The following is a 15153-nucleotide window of genomic DNA, read 5'->3' as shown; positions in this document are numbered from 1 at the left end:
GATGGTTTTTCTGGGACTAACTGGCACCGGCCACAGCGTGGGGAGACCTTCCCCCAGAGGATCGGTGTGGGTCCTCACTATTCCAGGTCCCTACAATTTGGAGTTTTGAAACGCAGCCACACATCTGGGATAAAACACAGGAGTACTACGCTGCCTCGGCGTAGTCCGGCATACAGCTCGGACACAGACCAAGTGATGGCAGGGATCTGACAGAAGCTGGGGACACAAGAGGGGAGATCGTTCACTCTTCTGTGAGGGTTTCCTAAACAGTAGCCAGTGTGAACTCCCTGCTTAGGAGACAAGAGAGTAGGGCCACACCATTTCTGCTCGCGACCCCTGCCCATCAGTGCTCACAGACCTCAGTGAGCAGCATAGCACCCCCAGTGGAGGTTTGAGCTGCTTACACCAAGCCCCACCCCTCTACACTCCGCAGGTGCATCTTTACTAGGGAAACTCAGCCTGAGAATCAGCACAGCAGGCCCTCCCTCAGAAGACCAACACAAATGCCTCACAAGCACCAAGTCTACTGATCATAGAGTGGTGCAAAGCTTTAACTCTAGGGGGAATGGGATCTAGCCTCTTTGTTTTTTATTTTTTTAATGTTTATTTATTTTTGAAGGAGAGAGAGACAGAGCACGAGTGGAGGAGGGGCAGAAAGAGAAGGAGACACAGAATCCAAAGCAGGCTCCAGGAGCTGAAGTGTCAGCACAGAGCCTGACATGAGGCTCAAACTCACGAGCCGTGAGATCATGACCTGAGCCAAAGTCAGACGCTCAACCGACTAAGACACCCAGGCACCCCAGATCTAGACTCTTTTAACAAACAGACCAAAATACACCTAGTTAAAACTCACCACACACTGGACAAGATACAAACACTCCCCACTGCAGGCCAGGAGAAACTCTGCAGAGGACTGACCTAAGGGAAAGAGCAGCCAAGACACCACAGCAGGCTGCACACTCTGAAACACTTTCTGAAGCTCCAGGCCCTGGACAGTATAGGACCTCTTCTTAATATAGCCATATTCTCAGGAAGAGAAAGGATAACAGGCTTTCCTAACACACACACACACACACACACACACACACAGTGACCTAGACAAAATGACAAGACAGAGTCATTTACCCCAAAAGAAAGAATAAGAAAAGGTCACAGCAAGAGATTTAATCAAAACAGATAAAAGTAATATGCCTGAACCAGAATTTAAAACAGCAATCATAAGCATACTAGCTGGGCTTGAAAAACCATAGAAGACACTAGAGGATCCCTTACTGCAGAGATAAAAGAATGAAAAACTAGTCAGGCTGAAATTTTTTTTAAAAATGCTATTACCAAGATGCAAAACCAACTGGATATAATGACAACAAGGATGGACAATGTCGAGGAATAAATCAGTGATATAGAAGATAAAATTGGGAAAAAAATGAAGCTGAAGTGAAGAGGGAAAGAAAAGTATTACAACACAAATGTAGACTTAGGGAACTCAGCAATTCCATAAAGCATAAAAACATTCATATCATAGGAGTCCCAGAAGAACAAAAGAGAGCAAAGGGGGCAGAAGATTTACTTGAGCAAATTATAGCTGAAAACTTAATCTAGGGAAGGAAACAAATATCAAAATCCAAGAGGCATAACTCCCAACAAAATCAACAAAAGCCAGCCAACACCAACACATATCATAGTAAAATTTACAAAATACACAGACAAGGAAAGAATCCTGAAACAAGCAAGGGGAAAAATGTCCTTAATCTACAAGGGAAGAGAAATCAGGTTTGCAGATCTCTCCACAAGAACTTGGCAGGCCCAGAAGGAGATGGCATGATATATTCAATGTGCTGAATGCAAAAAGTATGCAGCCAAGAATACTTTATCCAGCAAGGCTATCATTCAGAATAGAAGGAGAGATAAAGAATCTCCCAGACAAACAAAAACTAGAGAAGTTCAGCCCTGCAAAAAATATTAAAATTTCTTTCCCACAAAGACTAGAAAGGAACAGGGAACATCATCAGAAACACCAACTTTACAGGTAACACAATGGCACTAAATTCATATCGTTCAATAATCACTCTGAATGTAAATGGACTAAATGCTCCAATCAAAAGACATACAGTATCAGGGGCACATGGGTGGCTCAGTCAATTGAGCATCAGACTCTTGATTTCAGCTCAGATCATGATTTCATAGCATGTGGGTTCAAGCCCCACATCAGGCTCCACACTAACAGCACAGAGTCTGCTTGGGATTCTCCCTCTCTCTTCCTCTCTCTCCCTCTGCCCCTTCCCTAGTGTCTGTCTGTCTGTCTCTCCCTCTTTCTGTCAAAATAAATAAATTTTTAAAAAAAGACATAGGGCATCAGAATGGATTAAAAAAAAAAAAGACCCCTCTATATCATACCAATAAAAGACTCATTTTAGACCTAAAGATACCTGCAAATGGAAAGTGAGGGGACTCTATCTATCATGGTAATGGATGTCAAAAGAAAGCCAGAGTAGCCATACTTAAATTAGACAAACTAAATTTTAAAACAAAGACTATAACAAGCGATGAAGAGAGACACTATATCATAAGGAGTCTATACAACGAGAAGACCTAACAATTTTAAATTTTTATACCCTCAACTTAAAAGCACCTAAATATATAAATCAGTTAGAAACAAACATAAAGAAACTCATCAATAATAGTACAATTAATAGTAGGGAACTTTAACACCCCACTTACAACAATGGACAGATCATCTAGGCAGAAAATCAACAAGGAACATTTCATCCTAAAGGAGCAGAATACACATTCTTTTTGAGTGCACACAGAACATTCTCCATATTAGTCACATACTGGGACACAAATTAGGCCTCAACCAGTACAAAAAGACTGAGCTCATATGGTGCATATTTTCAGACCACAACACTATGAAACTTGAAGTCAACCACAAGAAAAAAATTGGAAATTAGATAACACCGCAAAAATACGAACAATTATAAGAGAATATTATGAAACATTATACACCAACAAACTGGGCAAACTGGAAGATATGGATAAATTCCTCAACACATACAAACTACCAAAACTGAAACAGGAAGAAACAGAAAATTTGAACAGACCCATATCTGGCAAAGAAATTGTATCAGGTAATCAAAAGTCTCTCAATAAATAAAAGTCCAGGGCCAGATGACTTCCCAGGGGAATTCTAGCAGACATTTATTTATTTTTTATAGATGGTTTTTAATGTTTGTTTTTGAGAGAGAGAGACAGAGCATGAGCAGGGGAGGGGCAGAGAGAGAGGGAACACAGAATCTGAAGCAGGCTCTAGGCTCTGAGCTAGAGCCCAACACGGGGCTCGAACCCACAAACTGAAATCATGATCTGAGCCAAAGTTGGACACTTAACTGACCCAGGCACCCCTACCAGACATTTAAAGAAGAGTTAGTATCATAATTAATTAATTAATTAATTAATTAAAGAAGAGTTAGTATCTATTCTTCTCAAAGTATTCCAAAAAATAGAAATTGAAGGATGACTTCTAAATTCATTCCATGAGGCCAGTATTACCTCAATACCAAAACCAAAGACCTCACTAAAAAGGAGAATCACAGGCCAACATACGTGATGAAAACACACACAAAAATTCTCAACAAGGTACTAGCAAATCAAAGCCAACAGTGTATTAAAAGAATTATTCACCACAATTAAGTGGGATTTATTCTGGGGCTGCAGGAGTGATTAAATATTTGCAAGTCAATCAATATGATACACCATATTAATAAATGTTTGTTTATTTATTTTGAGAGAGAGAGAGCACCTTCAGGCAGGGGAGGGGCAGAGAAAGAGAGAGAATCACAAGCAAGGGCTTGATTTCATGATTATGAGGTCACAACCTGAGCCAACATCAAGAGTCAGACACTTAAATGACTGAGCCACCCAGGCACCCTCTGATGCACCACATTAATAAAAGAAAGGGTAAGAACCATATAATCCTCTCAATAGATGCAGAAAAAGCCTTTGACAAAATACAGCATCCATTCTTGATAAAAACCCTCCACAAAGTAAGGATAGAGGGAACATATTTCAACATCATAAAGGCCATCTACAAGAGACCCACAGCTAATACCCTCAATGGGGGAAAACTGAGAGCTTTTACTCTACAGTCAGGAACAAGACAGGGATGTCCATTCTCACCATTGTTATTTAATGTAGTATTGCAAGTCCTAGCCTCAGGAATCAGACAACAACAAGAAATAAAAGGCATCCAAATCAGCAAGGAAGAAGTCAAACTTTCACTATTTGCAGATGACATGATACTCTGTATAGAAAACCTGAAAGTCTCCACCAAAAATTCCTAGAACTGATACATGAATTCAGCAAAGTCACAGGATACCAAATCAATGTAAAGATATCTGTTGCATTTCTATACACCAATAATGAAGCAGCAGAAAGAGAAATCAAGGAATTGATCCCATTAACAACTGCACCGAAAAACCATAGGATACCTAGGAGTAAACCTAACCAAAGAGGTAAAAGATCTGTGCCCTAAAATCTATAAAATACTTATGAAAGAAAATGAAGATGACACGGAGAAATGGAAAAACATTCCATGCTCATAGATTGGAAGAACAAATCTTGTTAAAATGTCGATACTACCCAAAGCAATCTACACATTTAAAGCAATCCCTATCAAAACAACACCCCAGGATTTTTCACAGAGCTAGAATTAACAATCCTAAAATGTGTACGGAATCACAAAAGATCACGAGTAGCTAAAGCAATGCTGAAAAAGAAAAACAAAATGGGAGGCATCACAATTCCGAACTTCAAGTTATATCATAAAGCTGTAGTCTTCAAGACAGTATAGTACTGGGACAAAAACAGACACATAGATCAATGGAACAGAATAGAAAATTCAGAAATAGATCCACAGCTATATGGTCAACTCATCTTTGACAAAGCAAGAAAGAATAGCCAATGGAAAAAAGACAGTCTCTTCAACAAATAGCATTGGGAAAACTGGACAGCAACATTCAGAAGAATGAAACGGGACCACTTTCTTACATGATACACAAAAATAAATTCAAAATGGGTGAAAGACCGAAACTTGAGACAGGAAACCATCACAATCTTAGAGGAGAACACAGGCAGCAACCTCTTTGACCTCAGCCATAGCAACTTCTTATTAGACACATCTCCAGAGGCAAAGGAAACAAAAGCAAAAATGAACCGTTGGGATTTCATCAAGATAAAAAGCTTCTACACAGTAAAGGAAACAGTCAACAAAACTAAAAGGCAGCCTATGGAATAGAAGATATTTGCAAATAACATATCTGAAAGAGAGTTAACATCCAAAATCTGTAAAGAACTCACCAAACTCAACACCCAAAAAACAAATAATCCAGTGAAGAAATAGGCAGAAGACATGAATAAACATTTTTCCAAAGAAGACATCCAGATGGCCAACAGACACACAAAAAGATGCTCAACACCACTCATCATCAGGTAAATACAAATCAAAACTACAGTGAGATACCACCTCACACCTGTCAGAATGGCTAAAATTAACAACACAAGAAACAACAGATGTTGGCGAGGATGTGGAGAAAGGAAAACTATCTTACAATGTTGGTGGGAATGAAAACTGGAGCAGCCACCCTGGGAAACAGTGTGGTCTCCTCAAAAAGCTAAAAATGGAACTACCATATGAGCCAGTCATTGCACCACTAGGCATTTACTCAAAGGATACAAAAATACTGATTCAAAGAGGCACATGCACCCCAATATTTATGGCAGCACTATCCGCAATAGCCAAGTTTCCATCAATGAATGAATGGATAAGGAAGATGTGGTGTGTATATATACCAGAATCAATCAGCCATCAAAAAGAATGAAATCCTTATGGAAACCAATTTGACAATAAATTTCTTATATAAATTTAAAAAAATAAAATTAAAAAAAAATAAAATACAAAAAAAAAAAAAAAAAATAAAATCTTGCCATTTGCAAAGACATGGATGGAGCTGGAAGGTATTATGTTAAGCGAAATAAGTCAATCAGAGAAAGACAAATACCATAGGATTTCACTCATATGTGGAATTTAAGAAACAAAACAGATGAATATAGGGGAAGGGGAAAAAAAGAGATGGAAGCAAAATATAAGAGACTCTTAACTATAGAGAACAAACTGAGGCTTGCAGGAGGGGAAGTGGACAGTGCATGGGCTAAATGGATGATGAGGATTAAGGAGGGCACCTGTTGGGTTGTGCACTGGTTGTTATATGTAAGTGACAAATTCTGCTACTGAAACCAATATGACACTATATGTTAAGTAAAGAGAATTTAAATAAAATTTGGGGGGGAAATGGTCACAATCCAACACACGGACACCACCAAGTGCTAGTGAGGATGTGGAGCAATAGAAACTCTCATTCACGTCGGTGGGCGGGCAAAATGGTGCATTGACTTTGGAAGACAATCTGACAGTTTCTGACAAGGTAAACAGTCTTACCGATGGATCCAACAGTTACGCTCCTAGGTATTTACCCAGCTGATTTGAAAACGTGTATCCAGATAAGAGCCTACAAATGAACATTATAGAAGTTTTGTGCAACCAAGATGTGCTTCAATAGGCAAATGGATAGACAAACTTTGGCACATCCATACAATAAAATATTACTCAGCAGTGAAAAGAAATGAGCTATCAAGCCACAGAAAGACATAAAGGAAATTTAAATGCATATTGAAAACTGAAAGAAAACATTCTGGAAAGGCTACATACCATATGATTCCATTTATACAACATTCTGGAAAAGGCAAATATGTAGACACGTTTAAAGGATTAGTGGTTACCATGGGGCACCTGGAGGGCTCAGTCAGTTAAGCATCCAGCTTCAGCTCAGGTCATGATCTCACAGTCTGTGGGTTTGATCCCCATTTCAAGCTCCATGCTGACAGCTCAGAGCCTGGAGCCTGCTTTGGATTCTGTGTCTCCCTCTCTCTGCCCCTCCCATGCTCATAATTTGTATGTGTGTGTGTGTGTGTCTCTCTATCTCAAAATAAACAAACATTTTAAAATAATAAATAAATAAATAAATAAATAAGAGATTAGTGGTTATCAAGGGTTCAGGCGGAGGAGTGGGGATGAAAAGGTGGAGCACAGGGGGGTTTTAGGGTGGTGAAACTATTCTACATGACACTGTGCGTTTGTCAAAGCCCAAAAGACCGTACAGCACAAAAATTGAGACTTAATGTATGTGCATTTTAAAAAATCACTTAGGAAGTCAGAGACCTAACCCCAGAGATCTGGGAATGTGACCCTACCTGGAAATAGCGTCTTTGCGGATGTAATTGCAGAAGTTAACACAAGGTCCTGCTGTAGTAGAGTGGGCTCCGAAACCCGTCTGACTGGTGTCCTTCTAAGAAAAGACGGACACACACAGGGAGGAGATGTGATGACGGGGCAGAGACTGGCATAACGCTGCCACAAGACAAGGAGTGCCAGGGATTGTCAGGCACCACCAGAAGCTGGAGGAGACAGAAAAGCATCCTTCCTTAGAGGCTGCAGAGGGAGCCTGGCCCGAACAACGCCTTGATTTCAGACTTGAAGGCTTCAGAGCTGTGAGACCATGAACATCCATCGCTTTAAGCCACACCCTTTGTGGTATTGTGTTACAGCCTCCCAGGAAACCAGCACACCCCCTCTGTTACGTGGCTTCAGTTAGAAGGCACCACCCCACCCTTCCCAGCAGAGAAGGAGAAACACCCCAGCGCTGTGACAGCTCGCTGCAGAAAAACCCTCCTTTTCCTCACCTCTTGCACCTCGATTCCATTCTAGGCTGGAGGCGTGTGGTTCACTAACACACAACTCACCTGGGGCCATTCCCTTTGCAAGTCTCACACACAAAGCGCCCCTCGTTTCAAAACATGGGGCACCTGGGCTCTGTTTTGGCTTTGGGAGCCCCTGCTGAAACTGAGGTTTTTAAAGTTTCATTTTAACATCTTGCTGCATGTTATATTTGATTCGGTCTCTCCTATTCACTGGATTTCTTCTTTGCCTCTTAATTCCATCAGAATATTGGGGCCAGAATATAGCACATATTTCCTGCATGGTGTCATGCTGTGGCCCGCTCCCTAATGTCCACAGCTGAAGCCACACGAACCCCATCAGGACCCGAAGCCCCACTCCAAACCCCGCTCCAGAGAAAGGCAACAACATCAAAAGGGCTCTGGCGAGATAGCCCATCTGCTCCACGTTAAGTCGGTTTCCTCACTTATTCTTGGTATCCTCGGGATTCTGAAACTGAGATATAAAACTTCCTATGCCCAGCACCTTTAGAGACAAAACTCCTCTCCCAGCACACAGGCTCGCCAATTTGCAATGACTGTATTCCTGGCTCTGACCCCAGCCCCGTGAGATAGTAGGTTTCAACTATCTCTGCTCAATCCTTAACTCACCCTTTGAAGAGAAAGCCTGGCTATTGGATCAGGTCTGTACCTATTGCTAAGGAATAGCATTCATATCTCACCTACCTTTCTCTCTTCCCTCCCCATCCATTGTGGCCCACGTCAGAGAACACAGGACACCAGACCTCCCTCCTGCTGGATGTGAATAGACAGGCACGAACACTCAACTGAGCTGTGACCAAACCACAGCTACTCAGAAAATGAGCCTTTACGTGAAGGTGATACTGCGATGTCAGAGTAGACAGAAAATATCTAGACCCTTGGGGTACCTGCATGGCTCAGTCAGTTAAGCATCTGACTCTTGATCTTGGCTCAGGTCGTGATCTCACAGTTCGTGAGATGGAGCCCCGTGTCGGGCTTTGCGCTGACAGTGTGGAGCCTGCTTGGATTTCTCTCTCTCCCTTGCTCTCTGCCCCTCCCCTACTCACACACTCTCCCTCTCAAAATAAATAAGCAATAAAAAAAAAAAAAAACCTGGATCTTTGAAGACCACATGAGCCACTGGATCAACCAGCCCTGAAATCCACCGTATCTTCAGACTTCTGTTACATGAGTCACCCAATGTTCTCATCAGTTAGCCAGTATGAGTCGGGATTCTTTTTTCTCTGCAACTAAAACATCCTATTGGATCCACCCTCAACTTGGACCAACAATCAGACTTATGGTTCCGCACACTTGTCACCAGACGTTCAACTGAGTGTGCGTGTTTGTCTACACATCTATCTAAACACCTTGAAAAACATAAAATGCCAATTGGAACTTCTAGCATGAGGGCCACCTACGTGGCTCAGTCGGTTAAGCATCTGACTCTTGATTTCAGCTCAGGTCACAATCTCACAGTTTTTGAGTTTTATCCCTGCATCAGGCTCTGCACTGATAGTGTGGAACCTGCATGGAGTTGTCTCTCTCTCTCTCTCTTTCCTTAACCTACTCTCTCTCTCAAAATAAATAAACTTAAAAAAAATGAAATCTTAAAAAAAAAGAAACTTCTAAAATGAATTTTTGTATTTGCACACTCTACAATGTGTCAGTGAATCAAATAGCGACAGATACAATAAATACGTCATAACCGCAAGAGTTGTGTGCAACACACAAATATAGATTACTTAACATAATCTTAACTAGAGAAAAAAATTAGTGTTTTATGTCATGAATAATGATACTTTACCAAAATTACTTTAATGGTATCTGGCATTAAAATGTAAATGCTTTTGTGTAAAGTTTTAGGATGGGGTTTTAAATGCCATCCTAGGGGCACCTGGGTGGCTCAGTCAGTTAAGCGTCCGACTTCGGCTCAGGTCATGATCTCGCGGTTCATGAGTTCAAGCCCCGCATCGGGGCTCTGCGCTGACAGCTCAGAGCCTGGAGCCTGTTTCAGATTCTGTGTCTCCCTCTCTCTCTGCCCCTCCCCTGTTCATGTTCTGTCTCTCTCTGTCTCAAAAATAAATAAAAACGTTAAAAAAAAATAAAAAAATAAATGCCATCCTAATAACCATTAGGATCCCAATAAAAATAATGAGCAAAAGTTGTGGTAAGCAAACATGACACTGAAGCTATCACAATGGCCAACATTCTGTATGAGTAAATATGTCTATTAACTCTGCTATGCTATGGCCAGCATAGGGCTAATGCCAAACATCTGATGGCAAACTGAAAATAATCAAATGACAATGGGTGTCTCCAAATAGTCACGGATTTAGACTATGAAATGGAATTTTACATATTAACATTTTTATTCCATGGTCTAACTGTAATACAGCTTTGTTCTTTATCGAAGTCAAAATTAAATTTTAACACTGAATCTTAACATTCGTATATTTCACTAATTAAGAGCTAATGTATTTATTTGCAAACCACTGGAATTGCTTCTCTGATAGAACTAGAAAGTAAAACTGGGAATTGAATCTGGTCCCTACACTTTTTGTTAATATGGTCACCAAAACCCTGAAGCTCTCCTACATTTTCAAGCCAATGATTCCACATTAATGTCACAATTTGGTTTTGAAACAAATGTGTTTCAAATGTTCACAGATGTTAGAGTTCAAAAACTCACATTTAAGGCACATACATTCTTCGGCAGTAGTAAAGAGTAGACTGGACTTCTGAAGAATTTACAAAACACCCCAGAAAACATTTGTATAAAGAAAAAAAGTAACTTGACATCTTAACTGAAGTCAGCCTCATGACAATTACAAAAAACTAAACACAGATAATTAAGCCATTTATTATCATCCAAATAAACACCAGTAAGGTTTAGATAAACTAATGAATAGTCTAAAACATAACACAATGGTGAACACCATCTCCAAACGCAATTTTAAAATATTTTACTTAAGTGGAAAATAAAAAGCAATAGTCTTGGCATTTGCCCAAGACATGCATTCTCAAATTCTTGTATTTATTTACTAGAACCATACAGTATCTTTCATCTTAAGAATTCCAACTTAATGCTAAGAATCTTGAAAATAACCAGAGGCAAGCACACTGCTTAATTGTCCTCAGACATCCCCATAAGAAATTATGTACCCATCAAAATTTAAGGACTAGCTTAAAATAAACAATTACACTTACATAATAACTTCTCTCCCTCCCTCCCACCCTCCTTCTCTCTCTCTCTCTCTGTCTCCCACACACACAAATACACAACCCCCCAACCTTCCCCACCAATACACACACACACACACACACACACACACACACACACACACACACAGAAAGAAAAAGTACCAAATTGATTATTTGGGTCTGAATGAATAGGCAGTAAGTAACTATTTAGTCTAAAGTTTTTAAGCCATAGTCTTCTGATCTATAATTGGTCACCCTTCATTTTTTTTCTACACAAATTAGTAAATTATTAACTGTTTTCATTTCAGTTGTAATGCAAAAAAAATTAATGTAAGCACTTTCTCAATTGGAGTGTCTGCTTTATGTCCAAGGACACAAGGGGACTTCACCCTGCCGTCAGGCTCATCAATTACATAGTCATTGAGTGATACCACTTTAACAGATAAATGAAGCATTTTTAACCCAGTCAAGGTAAAGGGTGAATTGCATTGCAGATGGCAGAAGAGATATATATCTTGCCATATTCTGAGTAAGAAGAATGTTAGGAGAACTGCATCGTCTTAGGGAGTGGTGTGCAAATCTGCCAAGGGAAACACAGGAAGAGGGTGCAGGGCAGTATTTATGGGGAGGCACGATGTAGGTTCGCTGATGTGGTTCCTTTGAATTATATCAGCTTCATAGTTATGTTTGCATTAAGTGATGTGTTTATTTGGTTTTATAGTTGTGTAAGATCCATAGAGGCAGAAATTTTTATATAGATTTGTATTTCTACGTATATGAATACGTAAAAGTTGAGGCCCCTGGGTGGCTCGTCAGTTAAGCATCTGACTTCATGAAGCTCAGGTCATGATCCCACCGTTCATGAATTCGAGCCCCGCATCGGGCTCTGTGCTGACAGCTGGGAGCCTGGAGCCTACTCCGGATTCTGTGTCTCCCTCTTTCTCTCTGCCCTTTCCCTAAGCATGCTCACTTGCTCGCTTGCTCTCTCTCACTCAAAAACAAATCAACATTAAGAAAAAAATGTTTTCAAGAATCATTTAAGTTAAAAAAAAAAAAAAACCCGTAACTGAGTCTCCTGAATCCTTTCATTTACATACATACACACACACACAAATGGGTTTTCGTATCAAATCTTACCATTCCCCTGAGATCTTCTTGTGTGACTTACCAACAAACTGGCAGAGAGGAAACATTTCAGACAATTGCTACATTATGACAAAAGCTGAGCCCCATGGCCCACATCTTGTTGGCACAAAATTCAGTCTTGCAACATATTCTTAAACAGATAGATTTTATCCAATAATATAATTGCCCGTGGCTCTGAGAACACAGGTTTCATGTATGGCTCTAGCATTATGGCAGCAAAGAAAAATAGAAATTATCACACTGATCCAATGTATTCACTCATCAAACCAATATTTATAAGTATACAGGGCTTCATAGTGGCTGCTGGAGATGCAATGCTGATTTTTAAAACAGCACCATGACCCTTGCCTTCATGGAGCTTATGGTCTAGTTGAGGAAACCGCTACTAACCAAACGACCGTGCAAAGACAGTAAAAACCGCTGATGGTGTGTGCTCTGAAGTCACCCCCTGCCATGAGGAAGGTGTACAGATAAGCAAGTAAGTTTTCATCAACCTAATATTCTGTTGCCAAAAGGGCCCTTGCTTTGACCTGAAAGTGGATGTAGACCAGCTTTCTGGCTGTCAGCACAAAGAATACGGTCTTGGAGGTCACACAAGTCACATTTTTCACAGTCTCATCTGAAAACCAATGAGCTACTTAGGAACATAGCTGACCTAATACTGCAATTTGAAGAAAAAAATCCCAGTTCATACACCAGAAGGCGGAGGAAGAGAAGAAGAGGAAGAGGAAGGAGAGAAGGAAGGAGAAGAAAGAAAAAAGGAGAGAGGAAGGAAGGAAGGAGAGGAGGGAGGGAGGAAGGGAGAGAGGGAAGGAGGAAAGAAAGAAGGAAGGGAGGAAAGGAAGGAGACAGAAAGAAAGAAGAAAAGAAAAGAGGACGCCTGGCTAGCTTGGTCAGTAGAGTGCGTGGCTCTTGATGTTGTAAGTTTGAGCCCCACGTTGGATGTAGAGATTATTTACAAATAAAATCTTAAGGGGCACCTGAGTGTCTCAGTCAGTTAAGCTTTGGACTTCAGCTCACGTTATGACCTAGTGGTTCATGAGTTCGAGGCCCCCATCAGACTGTCTGCTGTCAGCACAGCACCTGCTTCGGATCCTCTGTTCCCCACCCTCTCTCTCTTTGCCCCTCCCCTGCTCCCTCTCTCTCCTAAAAATAAACATTTAAAAATTAATTAATTTATTTATTTAAAAAATTTTTTAAAAGAGGAGGGGGGGGAGGAAGAAACCAGTGAGACACAGTTGAATGACATATTCCTCGCCCACACCCCCCAGTGGCTCTCATCATATTCAGGGCAAAAGCCAAAGTCCCTCCAGAGGCCAACAAGCCTAAGTAAACGACGCCCCAACCCCAGCCTCATTACCCCCTGCTACCCCCTTGCTCTCCAGCCACATTGTTCTCCTGGCCATTCCCAGAGCACACCAGGAACTCACACCCACACGAAGGCTTCAGTGGGGTGCTCTTCTCCTAAGCATCTGTACCCCTCACCCCTACTTCCTTCAAGGGTTCACTCAAGAGACACCTTCCCAGTGAGGCCCACTATGACCACATTCTTAAATGCACCACCTTCCCCCACATTCTTATTCTGTTTCCATAGCACCCTCCCCTTCTAATGTACTAAATAATTTACTTTTTTGTGCTTTGTTCATTGCTCCACCACCAGCAATAAGAATTGTGCCTGGCAATAATATCAACAAATACTTGTCCAATAAACCAATGAATGAACATCTTGGCAAATCCCTACCACGGTATCACAAAGGAACTCTGTCATAACGTTACCCCTGTGAATGCCAACAACAGTTCTCCGATGTGCAGTTAATAATTATGTCAAAAGTTTTAAGTAGTTGTTTTCTTTTTTGAGAGCAAGCATGAGCAAGGGAGGGGCAGAGAGAGGGGGCAGACAGGGGAGAGAATCCCAATCAGGCTGTTGATGTCAGCACAGAGCCTGACTCGGGGCTCAGTCCCACAAACCATGAGATCATGACCTGAGCTGAGATCAAGAGTCAGACATTTAACTGACTGAGCCACCCAAACGCCCCAAAGTTTCAAGCAGCTTTTAAATATATATATTGCATAGTCATGATGGGCCAGGCACTGTGCCAAAGGCTGCAGGTCAATTATTTCATTGTTGCCACAACTCTGTCAGAGGCAATCTTCCCCTATATTACAGATGAGGAAGCTGAGACCTGGGGAGATCAGGTTATTTGGCAGTGGTCACACAGGTGGCAAGAGGAAGAGCCAGGGTTAGAGCAGGATTCAAGTCAAGAACATCTGTATCTGATGCCCAAGCTTTCAACCACTGTCTTGTCCCACTCACCTGTTCAGCTAAGAAGGTCTACAGAAGACTGAAATATTGCAGTGCACATGAGCAGCGATCCAATCATCTGCCTCATCCATGAACAATTCTAGACAACAGGGGACTGTACCACCTTTGTTATAATTATTATCATAATGACAAGGAGGAGGAAGCAGGTGATGGCGAGGGATCAGAGCCTATCACTCATGACGGATCTCCATGTGATGTACTAAGCACTCATGCTTCACATAAATGTCCATAAATATTATTTCTTGATTTTTATAAATATCAGTCAGCAGAGAGTTTGGGTTTTTACTCTGACAACTATCTAAAGTGTAAATTACATACTGCAAAGTACAGGCAGGGCCACACCCCTTCATCATCCAGTGGGTTTAAGTAGGATTTGTAGAATAAACTACAATGTACCTGAACAGAAGGCGGTTCACTCCACAGGAAAGAGGCCCGGGGTCATCATTTTCCCCACAGGACACTTTCTGGGTCCCACACACAAACAAATGGACCGTTGAAGTCCAAGTTGTGGGGCATTAAGGATACCCACAATAATTCTCACCAGGCAAGTGTTTTTAAATGAATCTTACCAATGCTATTTGTAGCCATTGTTTAAAAAAAAAAAAAAAAAAAAAAAAAAAAAAAAAAAAAATCGGGTTGGGGTCCCACTTTATCCCGGTCACTTTTTTTTTGTT

The 15153-nt window shown here is 41.0% G+C and overlaps 1 long non-coding RNA gene across 1 annotated transcript in view; it reads right to left on the bottom strand.

Moving 5' to 3' along the window:
- LOC121013233 (uncharacterized) overlaps positions 1–13692 on the bottom strand; it is a 163400-nt gene extending 149708 nt beyond the window's left edge. Inside the window, exon 1 of the long non-coding RNA XR_005782588.1 lies at positions 13587–13692. This is a non-coding gene — a long non-coding RNA (uncharacterized LOC121013233). The remainder of the gene's footprint in view (positions 1–13586) is intronic.
- Between the last annotated feature and the right edge of the window lie 1461 nt (positions 13693–15153).

Source organism: Herpailurus yagouaroundi, unplaced genomic scaffold (genome assembly GCF_014898765.1).
Source record: "Herpailurus yagouaroundi ecotype Mexico unplaced genomic scaffold, PumYag 198, whole genome shotgun sequence".
Lineage (NCBI taxonomy): Eukaryota > Metazoa > Chordata > Mammalia > Carnivora > Felidae > Herpailurus > Herpailurus yagouaroundi.
Note: the sequence above shows the minus strand (reverse complement) of the source record. Positions and strands in the feature narration are given on the sequence as shown.